Source organism: Hyla sarda, unplaced genomic scaffold (assembly GCF_029499605.1).
Source record: "Hyla sarda isolate aHylSar1 unplaced genomic scaffold, aHylSar1.hap1 scaffold_1382, whole genome shotgun sequence".
Lineage (NCBI taxonomy): Eukaryota > Metazoa > Chordata > Amphibia > Anura > Hylidae > Hyla > Hyla sarda.
Window position 1 is genome coordinate 80579 of NW_026608011.1, and position 14306 is coordinate 94884.

Consider the following 14306-nt stretch of genomic DNA (forward strand, 5'->3'; position numbering starts at 1 on the left):
TCCCTATGGTTACATACACGACAAAGCTGGGTTGTTGTTGTTTACACTCTGCAAGGCCTGTGGAAGTGAGTGACATCATAGCACTGTAGTTCTGAGGGTTCTAGATGGATGCAACAATCTCCTGTTGCTTCTATGAAGGCCATAATAGACGACATCACCAAACAGCTCCATAGTCACATACACAGCAAAGGAGAGATGTTGTTTACACCTAGTGATGTCAGTGGTATTGAGTGACATCACAGCACAGTGCTAAGGCTCCTGGGCCTGGACACAGCAGCGGCTGCAATATCTCAACGGAGAATACGTTTATATATATGTGTGTGTGTGCGCGTATATATATATATATATATATATATATATATATATATATATTTCTCCGCCGAAATCACTTTTAAACCCATTTCCACCTTTTTTTCCCTTCTCTTCCTCTTACTTTTTTTTCACGTTTTTTTACGTTTTTCTCCTTTTCGCCTCTTTTCTGGGCGTATTATTCTTCTTTTTCTTCTTTTTTTTCGTCTAATGCATACCCCATCAGTGCAGCAATGCTTATTCAATACCGCCAGCAGATGGAGACACTGGGGGATAATTTTCTAAGGATTTATACTGATTTTTCCTGTCTGAATTTGTCGCACAGAAAGTTGCAGGCCAAATATGTGTGACATTTCTGCGACTTTAGCTTCTAGAGCATTTTTACAACATTATACATAGGTGCTGAATACATAAAAAGCGACTGTTCAGCGACAGACAAGTCGCATCGGCTGAAAGTAGGCCAGAATGTCAGTCCATGTTGGAGCAGGTTTAGATACAGTCTAAAGCATAGATCTCAAAGTCTGTGCACAGAATTTAGCAAGGGCCTCGCACCTTCTGATGCATCAGGTAGGTGCACTATAGCATAGCCTAACCCTCTGTACTTTGGTCTATATTGATGCGGGACATAGACAGCCAGCTGATGACCAATCCATTAGTGCAATGGATGGCTGGAAGCATTTGTCTTTGCCTTTGCAATACCACAGAAGCAATGCATGGTCAATGTACAGCAATGACACACCTGTGTGAACAGCCAGGAGACCCCCCCATGTTATGTTACATAGTTACATAGTTAGTACGGTCGAAAAAAGACATATGTCCATCAAGTTCAACCAGGGAATTAAGGGGTAGGGGTGTGGCGCGATATTGGGGAAGGGATGAGATTTTATATTTCTTCATAAGCATTAATCTTATTTTGTCAATTAGGAACATTCAGCACCCACCCGCTATCAAGGCAGCTGCCTATCATGTCATGCCCTACCTGCACAGGTGTGCTGGCTACTCAAATGATCCAATTAAGGAGGCCATTTAGTCAGCAGCAGCAGAAGTCCTGTGCCTGGACGCTCCAACAGCGGCCAGACACAAGCAGAAGCAGCAGAAGCAGCAGCAGCACCACCTTTTGTTTTTTGGCTGCAGCAGCAGCAGCAGCAGCAGCAGCAAGGCCCACAGGGCTGGCTAGCTGGCTAGCCAGCAAGCAGGTAGCAATGAAAGTAGGAATCTTTCTTTTTAACCCTGTAAGGGGGTGGTGCACTGTACCCGAAGATACTGCCATATCGGGTCAATGCATAGGGCGACGGAAGCAAGCTTCGAAATCGGCCCCCGTTCTCAAAAATCCATTTAATATATGGTCCCCAGATAGGGGACGTATCAGATATTAAACTGATAAGAACAGATACTACACTTGATCTTAGCCAAAAGGCCGAGAAGCGATAACCGTGAAAGGGGCGGGCCCAACAAGGTCCCCTTCATGGGCACTATCACTGCTTGCTGTCAGGGAGGCTGCCAGACAATTTTCCATGCACACTCTGGGCTGGGGGGCAGTCAACCACCAGTACACACAGCAGAACCTAAACCCATACCATTATTGCTAAGCAGCAAGACAGGGGCCCATTGCACTCCCACGGGGCCTTTTTAAATGCAATCCATAACCCGGATTTGCCAGGAACCCTTCTTACTCCTCCTACTTGCATGTGACACTGGGCTTAGGATCTGCATAGGAAACACACACACAAGCACACACCTACCTTTGTTGCCTGCAGATGCCTCCTTGGCTGTCCCCAAACGGTATCAAACCAACACCCACGGGAAGCTGTAAGCATAGAGGACATGCCTGCACCCCATTGGACTTACCTGTGTGGGTTAAATCCGGGTTATTTGACAACCTATGGCGGTGATGGTTCTGCTCAGGCAGAGCAGTGCTGATGCTCCTCATAAAGCTGTCGCTGCTGTGAAGGTTCTAGGTGACATCACAATCCCTATGGTTACATACACGACAAAGCTGGGTTGTTGTTGTTTACACTCTGCAAGGCCTGTGGAAGTGAGTGACATCATAGCACTGTAGTTCTGAGGGTTCTAGATGGATGCAACAATCTCCTGTTGCTTCTATGAAGGCCATAATAGACGACATCACCAAACAGCTCCATAGTCACATACACAGCAAAGGAGAGATGTTGTTTACACCTAGTGATGTCAGTGGTATTGAGTGACATCACAGCACAGTGCTAAGGCTCCTGGGCCTGGACACAGCAGCGGCTGCAATATCTCAACGGAGAATACGTTTATATATATGTGTGTGTGTGCGCGTATATATATATATATATATATATATATATATATATATATATATATATATTTCTCCGCCGAAATCACTTTTAAACCCATTTCCACCTTTTTTTCCCTTCTCTTCCTCTTACTTTTTTTTCACGTTTTTTTACGTTTTTCTCCTTTTCGCCTCTTTTCTGGGCGTATTATTCTTCTTTTTCTTCTTTTTTTTCGTCTAATGCATACCCCATCAGTGCAGCAATGCTTATTCAATACCGCCAGCAGATGGAGACACTGGGGGATAATTTTCTAAGGATTTATACTGATTTTTCCTGTCTGAATTTGTCGCACAGAAAGTTGCAGGCCAAATATGTGTGACATTTCTGCGACTTTAGCTTCTAGAGCATTTTTACAACATTATACATAGGTGCTGAATACATAAAAAGCGACTGTTCAGCGACAGACAAGTCGCATCGGCTGAAAGTAGGCCAGAATGTCAGTCCATGTTGGAGCAGGTTTAGATACAGTCTAAAGCATAGATCTCAAAGTCTGTGCACAGAATTTAGCAAGGGCCTCGCACCTTCTGATGCATCAGGTAGGTGCACTATAGCATAGCCTAACCCTCTGTACTTTGGTCTATATTGATGCGGGACATAGACAGCCAGCTGATGACCAATCCATTAGTGCAATGGATGGCTGGAAGCATTTGTCTTTGCCTTTGCAATACCACAGAAGCAATGCATGGTCAATGTACAGCAATGACACACCTGTGTGAACAGCCAGGAGACCCCCCCCATGTTATGTTACATAGTTACATAGTTAGTACGGTCGAAAAAAGACATATGTCCATCAAGTTCAACCAGGGAATTAAGGGGTAGGGGTGTGGCGCGATATTGGGGAAGGGATGAGATTTTATATTTCTTCATAAGCATTAATCTTATTTTGTCAATTAGGAACATTCAGCACCCACCCGCTATCAAGGCAGCTGCCTATCATGTCATGCCCTACCTGCACAGGTGTGCTGGCTACTCAAATGATCCAATTAAGGAGGCCATTTAGTCAGCAGCAGCAGAAGTCCTGTGCCTGGACGCTCCAACAGCGGCCAGACACAAGCAGAAGCAGCAGAAGCAGCAGCAGCACCACCTTTTGTTTTTTGGCTGCAGCAGCAGCAGCAGCAGCAGCAAGGCCCACAGGGCTGGCTAGCTGGCTAGCCAGCAAGCAGGTAGCAATGAAAGTAGGAATCTTTCTTTTTAACCCTGTAAGGGGGTGGTGCACTGTACCCGAAGATACTGCCATATCGGGTCAATGCATAGGGCGACGGAAGCAAGCTTCGAAATCGGCCCCCGTTCTCAAAAATCCATTTAATATATGGTCCCCAGATAGGGGACGTATCAGATATTAAACTGATAAGAACAGATACTACACTTGATCTTAGCCAAAAGGCCGAGAAGCGATAACCGTGAAAGGGGCGGGCCCAACAAGGTCCCCTTCATGGGCACTATCACTGCTTGCTGTCAGGGAGGCTGCCAGACAATTTTCCATGCACACTCTGGGCTGGGGGGCAGTCAACCACCAGTACACACAGCAGAACCTAAACCCATACCATTATTGCTAAGCAGCAAGACAGGGGCCCATTGCACTCCCACGGGGCCTTTTTAAATGCAATCCATAACCCGGATTTGCCAGGAACCCTTCTTACTCCTCCTACTTGCATGTGACACTGGGCTTAGGATCTGCATAGGAAACACACACACAAGCACACACCTACCTTTGTTGCCTGCAGATGCCTCCTTGGCTGTCCCCAAACGGTATCAAACCAACACCCACGGGAAGCTGTAAGCATAGAGGACATGCCTGCACCCCATTGGACTTACCTGTGTGGGTTAAATCCGGGTTATTTGACAACCTATGGCGGTGATGGTTCTGCTCAGGCAGAGCAGTGCTGATGCTCCTCATAAAGCTGTCGCTGCTGTGAAGGTTCTAGGTGACATCACAATCCCTATGGTTACATACACGACAAAGCTGGGTTGTTGTTGTTTACACTCTGCAAGGCCTGTGGAAGTGAGTGACATCATAGCACTGTAGTTCTGAGGGTTCTAGATGGATGCAACAATCTCCTGTTGCTTCTATGAAGGCCATAATAGACGACATCACCAAACAGCTCCATAGTCACATACACAGCAAAGGAGAGATGTTGTTTACACCTAGTGATGTCAGTGGTATTGAGTGACATCACAGCACAGTGCTAAGGCTCCTGGGCCTGGACACAGCAGCGGCTGCAATATCTCAACGGAGAATACGTTTATATATATGTGTGTGTGTGCGCGTATATATATATATATATATATATATATATATATATATATATTTCTCCGCCAAAATCACTTTTAAACCCATTTCCACCTTTTTTTCCCTTCTCTTCCTCTTACTTTTTTTTCACGTTTTTTTACGTTTTTCTCCTTTTCGCCTCTTTTCTGGGCGTATTATTCTTCTTTTTCTTCTTTTTTTTCGTCTAATGCATACCCCATCAGTGCAGCAATGCTTATTCAATACCGCCAGCAGATGGAGACACTGGGGGATAATTTTCTAAGGATTTATACTGATTTTTCCTGTCTGAATTTGTCGCACAGAAAGTTGCAGGCCAAATATGTGTGACATTTCTGCGACTTTAGCTTCTAGAGCATTTTTACAACATTATACATAGGTGCTGAATACATAAAAAGCGACTGTTCAGCGACAGACAAGTCGCATCGGCTGAAAGTAGGCCAGAATGTCAGTCCATGTTGGAGCAGGTTTAGATACAGTCTAAAGCATAGATCTCAAAGTCTGTGCACAGAATTTAGCAAGGGCCTCGCACCTTCTGATGCATCAGGTAGGTGCACTATAGCATAGCCTAACCCTCTGTACTTTGGTCTATATTGATGCGGGACATAGACAGCCAGCTGATGACCAATCCATTAGTGCAATGGATGGCTGGAAGCATTTGTCTTTGCCTTTGCAATACCACAGAAGCAATGCATGGTCAATGTACAGCAATGACACACCTGTGTGAACAGCCAGGAGACCCCCCCATGTTATGTTACATAGTTACATAGTTAGTACGGTCGAAAAAAGACATATGTCCATCAAGTTCAACCAGGGAATTAAGGGGTAGGGGTGTGGCGCGATATTGGGGAAGGGATGAGATTTTATATTTCTTCATAAGCATTAATCTTATTTTGTCAATTAGGAACATTCAGCACCCACCCGCTATCAAGGCAGCTGCCTATCATGTCATGCCCTACCTGCACAGGTGTGCTGGCTACTCAAATGATCCAATTAAGGAGGCCATTTAGTCAGCAGCAGCAGAAGTCCTGTGCCTGGACGCTCCAACAGCGGCCAGACACAAGCAGAAGCAGCAGAAGCAGCAGCAGCACCACCTTTTGTTTTTTGGCTGCAGCAGCAGCAGCAGCAGCAGCAAGGCCCACAGGGCTGGCTAGCTGGCTAGCCAGCAAGCAGGTAGCAATGAAAGTAGGAATCTTTCTTTTTAACCCTGTAAGGGGGTGGTGCACTGTACCCGAAGATACTGCCATATCGGGTCAATGCATAGGGCGACGGAAGCAAGCTTCGAAATCGGCCCCCGTTCTCAAAAATCCATTTAATATATGGTCCCCAGATAGGGGACGTATCAGATATTAAACTGATAAGAACAGATACTACACTTGATCTTAGCCAAAAGGCCGAGAAGCGATAACCGTGAAAGGGGCGGGCCCAACAAGGTCCCCTTCATGGGCACTATCACTGCTTGCTGTCAGGGAGGCTGCCAGACAATTTTCCATGCACACTCTGGGCTGGGGGGCAGTCAACCACCAGTACACACAGCAGAACCTAAACCCATACCATTATTGCTAAGCAGCAAGACAGGGGCCCATTGCACTCCCACGGGGCCTTTTTAAATGCAATCCATAACCCGGATTTGCCAGGAACCCTTCTTACTCCTCCTACTTGCATGTGACACTGGGCTTAGGATCTGCATAGGAAACACACACACAAGCACACACCTACCTTTGTTGCCTGCAGATGCCTCCTTGGCTGTCCCCAAACGGTATCAAACCAACACCCACGGGAAGCTGTAAGCATAGAGGACATGCCTGCACCCCATTGGACTTACCTGTGTGGGTTAAATCCGGGTTATTTGACAACCTATGGCGGTGATGGTTCTGCTCAGGCAGAGCAGTGCTGATGCTCCTCATAAAGCTGTCGCTGCTGTGAAGGTTCTAGGTGACATCACAATCCCTATGGTTACATACACGACAAAGCTGGGTTGTTGTTGTTTACACTCTGCAAGGCCTGTGGAAGTGAGTGACATCATAGCACTGTAGTTCTGAGGGTTCTAGATGGATGCAACAATCTCCTGTTGCTTCTATGAAGGCCATAATAGACGACATCACCAAACAGCTCCATAGTCACATACACAGCAAAGGAGAGATGTTGTTTACACCTAGTGATGTCAGTGGTATTGAGTGACATCACAGCACAGTGCTAAGGCTCCTGGGCCTGGACACAGCAGCGGCTGCAATATCTCAACGGAGAATACGTTTATATATATGTGTGTGTGTGCGCGTATATATATATATATATATATATATATATATATATATATATTTCTCCGCCGAAATCACTTTTAAACCCATTTCCACCTTTTTTTCCCTTCTCTTCCTCTTACTTTTTTTTCACGTTTTTTTACGTTTTTCTCCTTTTCGCCTCTTTTCTGGGCGTATTATTCTTCTTTTTCTTCTTTTTTTTCGTCTAATGCATACCCCATCAGTGCAGCAATGCTTATTCAATACCGCCAGCAGATGGAGACACTGGGGGATAATTTTCTAAGGATTTATACTGATTTTTCCTGTCTGAATTTGTCGCACAGAAAGTTGCAGGCCAAATATGTGTGACATTTCTGCGACTTTAGCTTCTAGAGCATTTTTACAACATTATACATAGGTGCTGAATACATAAAAAGCGACTGTTCAGCGACAGACAAGTCGCATCGGCTGAAAGTAGGCCAGAATGTCAGTCCATGTTGGAGCAGGTTTAGATACAGTCTAAAGCATAGATCTCAAAGTCTGTGCACAGAATTTAGCAAGGGCCTCGCACCTTCTGATGCATCAGGTAGGTGCACTATAGCATAGCCTAACCCTCTGTACTTTGGTCTATATTGATGCGGGACATAGACAGCCAGCTGATGACCAATCCATTAGTGCAATGGATGGCTGGAAGCATTTGTCTTTGCCTTTGCAATACCACAGAAGCAATGCATGGTCAATGTACAGCAATGACACACCTGTGTGAACAGCCAGGAGACCCCCCCATGTTATGTTACATAGTTACATAGTTAGTACGGTCGAAAAAAGACATATGTCCATCAAGTTCAACCAGGGAATTAAGGGGTAGGGGTGTGGCGCGATATTGGGGAAGGGATGAGATTTTATATTTCTTCATAAGCATTAATCTTATTTTGTCAATTAGGAACATTCAGCACCCACCCGCTATCAAGGCAGCTGCCTATCATGTCATGCCCTACCTGCACAGGTGTGCTGGCTACTCAAATGATCCAATTAAGGAGGCCATTTAGTCAGCAGCAGCAGAAGTCCTGTGCCTGGACGCTCCAACAGCGGCCAGACACAAGCAGAAGCAGCAGAAGCAGCAGCAGCACCACCTTTTGTTTTTTGGCTGCAGCAGCAGCAGCAGCAGCAGCAAGGCCCACAGGGCTGGCTAGCTGGCTAGCCAGCAAGCAGGTAGCAATGAAAGTAGGAATCTTTCTTTTTAACCCTGTAAGGGGGTGGTGCACTGTACCCGAAGATACTGCCATATTGGGTCAATGCATAGGGCGACGGAAGCAAGCTTCGAAATCGGCCCCCGTTCTCAAAAATCCATTTAATATATGGTCCCCAGATAGGGGACGTATCAGATATTAAACTGATAAGAACAGATACTACACTTGATCTTAGCCAAAAGGCCGAGAAGCGATAACCGTGAAAGGGGCGGGCCCAACAAGGTCCCCTTCATGGGCACTATCACTGCTTGCTGTCAGGGAGGCTGCCAGACAATTTTCCATGCACACTCTGGGCTGGGGGGCAGTCAACCACCAGTACACACAGCAGAACCTAAACCCATACCATTATTGCTAAGCAGCAAGACAGGGGCCCATTGCACTCCCACGGGGCCTTTTTAAATGCAATCCATAACCCGGATTTGCCAGAAACCCTTCTTACTCCTCCTACTTGCATGTGACACTGGGCTTAGGATCTGCATAGGAAACACACACACAAGCACACACCTACCTTTGTTGCCTGCAGATGCCTCCTTGGCTGTCCCCAAACGGTATCAAACCAACACCCACGGGAAGCTGTAAGCATAGAGGACATGCCTGCACCCCATTGGACTTACCTGTGTGGGTTAAATCCGGGTTATTTGACAACCTATGGCGGTGATGGTTCTGCTCAGGCAGAGCAGTGCTGATGCTCCTCATAAAGCTGTCGCTGCTGTGAAGGTTCTAGGTGACATCACAATCCCTATGGTTACATACACGACAAAGCTGGGTTGTTGTTGTTTACACTCTGCAAGGCCTGTGGAAGTGAGTGACATCATAGCACTGTAGTTCTGAGGGTTCTAGATGGATGCAACAATCTCCTGTTGCTTCTATGAAGGCCATAATAGACGACATCACCAAACAGCTCCATAGTCACATACACAGCAAAGGAGAGATGTTGTTTACACCTAGTGATGTCAGTGGTATTGAGTGACATCACAGCACAGTGCTAAGGCTCCTGGGCCTGGACACAGCAGCGGCTGCAATATCTCAACGGAGAATACGTTTATATATATGTGTGTGTGTGCGCGTATATATATATATATATATATATATATATATATATATATATTTCTCCGCCGAAATCACTTTTAAACCCATTTCCACCTTTTTTTTCCCTTCTCTTCCTCTTACTTTTTTTTCACGTTTTTTTACGTTTTTCTCCTTTTCGCTCTTTTCTGGGCGTATTATTCTTCTTTTTCTTCTTTTTTTTCGTCTAATGCATACCCCATCAGTGCAGCAATGCTTATTCAATACCGCCAGCAGATGGAGACACTGGGGGATAATTTTCTAAGGATTTATACTGATTTTTCCTGTCTGAATTTGTCGCACAGAAAGTTGCAGGCCAAATATGTGTGACATTTCTGCGACTTTAGCTTCTAGAGCATTTTTACAACATTATACATAGGTGCTGAATACATAAAAAGCGACTGTTCAGCGACAGACAAGTCGCATCGGCTGAAAGTAGGCCAGAATGTCAGTCCATGTTGGAGCAGGTTTAGATACAGTCTAAAGCATAGATCTCAAAGTCTGTGCACAGAATTTAGCAAGGGCCTCGCACCTTCTGATGCATCAGGTAGGTGCACTATAGCATAGCCTAACCCTCTGTACTTTGGTCTATATTGATGCGGGACATAGACAGCCAGCTGATGACCAATCCATTAGTGCAATGGATGGCTGGAAGCATTTGTCTTTGCCTTTGCAATACCACAGAAGCAATGCATGGTCAATGTACAGCAATGACACACCTGTGTGAACAGCCAGGAGACCCCCCCATGTTATGTTACATAGTTACATAGTTAGTACGGTCGAAAAAAGACATATGTCCATCAAGTTCAACCAGGGAATTAAGGGGTAGGGGTGTGGCGCGATATTGGGGAAGGGATGAGATTTTATATTTCTTCATAAGCATTAATCTTATTTTGTCAATTAGGAACATTCAGCACCCACCCGCTATCAAGGCAGCTGCCTATCATGTCATGCCCTACCTGCACAGGTGTGCTGGCTACTCAAATGATCCAATTAAGGAGGCCATTTAGTCAGCAGCAGCAGAAGTCCTGTGCCTGGACGCTCCAACAGCGGCCAGACACAAGCAGAAGCAGCAGAAGCAGCAGCAGCACCACCTTTTGTTTTTTGGCTGCAGCAGCAGCAGCAGCAGCAGCAAGGCCCACAGGGCTGGCTAGCTGGCTAGCCAGCAAGCAGGTAGCAATGAAAGTAGGAATCTTTCTTTTTAACCCTGTAAGGGGGTGGTGCACTGTACCCGAAGATACTGCCATATCGGGTCAATGCATAGGGCGACGGAAGCAAGCTTCGAAATCGGCCCCCGTTCTCAAAAATCCATTTAATATATGGTCCCCAGATAGGGGACGTATCAGATATTAAACTGATAAGAACAGATTTTTTTTTTTTTTTTTTTTTTTTTAAAACCTTCAGGTTTGAATTAAAACTTAATCGTTCAGGTTTACTTCACGTTTGCCTCTCAGATTTACTGAACTTAGTCACAATTCATCAAACTCATCATTAGGTTACTTTATCAACATATAACAAAATACACCCAAAAACAAAGTACATAGCATAACAACACACCACCCTCAAACCCTCACCACGTGTCTCCATTTTAAAAACTTCCAAGTCCCCTCCGCATCATCCTCTCCAAATCTCTTCTTATCCCACAAATATACAGTATGCAATCTATCTAATATCATTCTCATACACTCTTCAACCGACACATCCTTCTTCTTAAATATATACAAATTCCTAACATCCCACAATACCTCCTTAATTATCGCTAACAACACATATAACATTCTCTCCTTCCTCCCACCTACCACCGCCAGACCAAACATAATCACTTCAAAAGACCACTTTCTTACCCCCATCAATTCTTTGGCCAACGGACCAATTCCCTTCCACACTTCTTGCGCTCTATCACAATTCCAAAACAAATGCATAATACTCTCATTCCCTCCACAACCCTCTCTCGGACATCTCTCACTCCTTCCAATCCCCCGACTCTTCTGTACCTCTCTTACTGGCAATGCACCATGCAAACTCTGCCATACAATCTCTCTCTGTCTATTAGTCATACCATCTGTCTGCAAACTCTTCCACACTTTACTCACATTCTGTCCTCTCACCATATTAATATTACACTGAACTTCCTTCTCCCTAATACACTTCACCATACTCTTCTTCTCCTTTAACACATCCTGTCTCACACCTATCAAACCAAACTTTCTCATGAACACCTCAACAAACCCATACCAACCAGGACTCACCAAAGCATACGGCTTTCTCAGATCTCTCTCCATCCACCCTAATCTGCATAACACACCCCCTCCTAGAAACCTCATCATACATGCAAATTTCCACTGCTCTCCCATACTTCTCCTCACAGCAAACAATAGATTAATCCCCAGATACACTTCAACATTAGGAAAATTCATTCCTCCATTCCTACACTCTTTCATCACATTCTCTCTTCTCACCTTCTCCACTTTCGACCCCCAGAAAAATACAAACAAAATCCTATTCAACTTTCTCAGTGTCATATAACCTGGTGGAAACACCAAAGCCACATACAACAGGATCGGCAATATCACACTCTTGATCACCACAATCTTACCAATCATTGACAACTCTCTCATACTCCAAAAATCCAACTTCCTTTTTATTCTAACACCAACCTCTTCCCAACTTTCTCTTCCATCCAGCCTCTCATCAAATTTAACTCCCAACACCTTAATCGCTCCGTCTACACATTTCACCCCTACATCCTCTACTTCATACATCCTTCCAAAAACCTTATACTCACTCTTATCCCAATTAACTCTAAAACCAGAAGCACCACAAAAATACCCAGCCAACAACTTTGCTCTCTGCAAAGCTCCAACATACTCACAGATCACACAAACATCATCCATATATGCCAACACTTTCAAGTCTCTCCCACCACTCCCAGGAATCCTCACACCTCTCATACACTTATCCCTTCTCAACAACTCCAACAAAGGCTCTATCGCACATATAAAGACCAAGGGTGACAGGGGACACCCCTGTCTCACTCCAGAACACACATTCACTTTCTTACTAACCCAGCCATTAATTAATACTTTACTATACACTCCATCATACAATACTCTAATCATTTTAACAAAACCTTCCGGAAAACCCATTCTATCCAACACTTTAAATAAAAACTCATGTGACAACCTATCAAAAGCTTTCTCAAAATCCAAAGACAACACTCCAACACACTGATCTCTACCCAAGCAATCCCATAATACATCACGCAACAAACCCAAATTCTCACTTATCCTTCTTTTTGGCACACCACATACTTGTTCTTCTCCAATCACCTGATCAATCACATCCCTCATTCTATTCGCCAACACCTTTGCAAGAATTTTATAATCAACATTCAATAACGTAATCGGTCTCCAATTCCTCACATCCTTTCTATCCCCTTTTTTAAAGATCAATACCACCACTCCACTCTTCATACTTTCCTCCAATCTACCATTCTTGCACACAAAATCATAAATCTCCACCAAATCCACTTTAACCGTCTCCCACATTCTAGCATAAAATTCCACCGGCAACCCATCCTCACCTGGTGTCTTATTTCTAGCCATACTTTTAATCACCAACTCCAATTCTTTCACTCCCACACCTTTCACCAGGCTATCTGCCTCCCTGTCATGCACTCTGCTCTCAATCTTCCCAATCACCTCAGACTGCAGACCCATATCACACTCCTTCTCAGCATATAAATCCTTATAAAAATCCTCAACCACACTCAACACTCTTTTACCTTTAACCATCACACCATCCTTATCATACACCTCTATCAACTCCTCTCTTTTACCAGACACCCTTTTAAAGAAAAACCTTGAGCATCTCTCACCCTTCTCCAACTTATTCAACTTAGCCTGATACACAATCTCTCTTCCTCTCTCCAACATCCACTTCTCTACTTCCTTCTTAATCTCTTCAATCTCACTCTCCACACAACCACCACTCTTCCTCCATTTTTTCAAAAAGATCAATCTCTTCTGCAGCCACTCATACCTTCTTCTCTTTCCCGCAGCTCTCTTATACCCCTCTCTTTTAAAGAAAACATGCGTTCTCTCCTTCACCCAACTCCACCACTGCAATACATCCACAAAATCAGCTTTCCTCCTCTTCCAAACCTCATACTTCTTCACATACCTCTCATACACCCCTCCCTCCTCCATCAAACTAACATTCAATTTCCATAAACCCCGCCCACTCAAACATTCCACATTAAACCCCAAATCACATCTTACACACTCATGATCTGAATACAATACCTTCATTTGCATATACTCCCTACCCAACACTCCTTTTGACACAAAACACATATCCAATCTTGAAGCACACTTTCCCCTATCTGAAAAATAAGTCGGACACACATCAACATTACACAATTTAGCCACATCTTGCAACCTCAAATCATTCACCACATTCCTCAACATCCTACCAGATACATCGATCTTACTCCCTTCAATCTCACAATTGAAATCCCCCACACATACCATAGGCTCTCTCCCCGGCAAAAACAACTTTAACTTCTCAAACAACTCCACCCTCTCATTCTTCTTAACAGACGCATACACATTAAATATTCGAACCTTAACTCCACCCACCTCCACCTTAACCATCAAACACCTTCCCTCTTCAATCACTGTATGGCTCTCTACCTTGAACCTCTTATCCTTAAATAACACACCAACCCCATCATTCCTATTTACAGAAGACATAGACCACACAGAATCCCCATATCCCCACTCCCCCTTCCCTACCTCTTCCACCAACCCACACTCTTGTACACAAATAACATCAGCCCCCATACCTGCCAACTCCTGCA

General features: G+C 44.6%; 4 non-coding genes and 1 pseudogene across 4 annotated transcripts; all 5 read right to left on the bottom strand.

The window, feature by feature from the left end:
• Positions 1 to 1547: 1547 nt before the first annotated feature.
• LOC130306581 (U2 spliceosomal RNA) lies at positions 1548 to 1738 on the bottom strand. The gene has a single exon (XR_008855916.1). It is a non-coding gene; the product is annotated as a U2 spliceosomal RNA (small nuclear RNA).
• A 2094-nt stretch (positions 1739 to 3832) lies between these two features.
• On the bottom strand, positions 3833 to 4023 carry LOC130306582 (U2 spliceosomal RNA). The gene has a single exon (XR_008855917.1). It is a non-coding gene; the product is annotated as a U2 spliceosomal RNA (small nuclear RNA).
• Positions 4024 to 6108: 2085 nt separating this feature from the next.
• LOC130306583 (U2 spliceosomal RNA) lies at positions 6109 to 6299 on the bottom strand. Its single transcript, XR_008855918.1, has one exon. It is a non-coding gene; the product is annotated as a U2 spliceosomal RNA (small nuclear RNA).
• A 2085-nt stretch (positions 6300 to 8384) lies between these two features.
• LOC130306586 (U2 spliceosomal RNA) lies at positions 8385 to 8575 on the bottom strand. Its single transcript, XR_008855921.1, has one exon. It is a non-coding gene; the product is annotated as a U2 spliceosomal RNA (small nuclear RNA).
• Positions 8576 to 10660: 2085 nt separating this feature from the next.
• Positions 10661 to 10867, bottom strand: LOC130306588 (U2 spliceosomal RNA; annotated as a pseudogene).
• Between the last annotated feature and the right edge of the window lie 3439 nt (positions 10868 to 14306).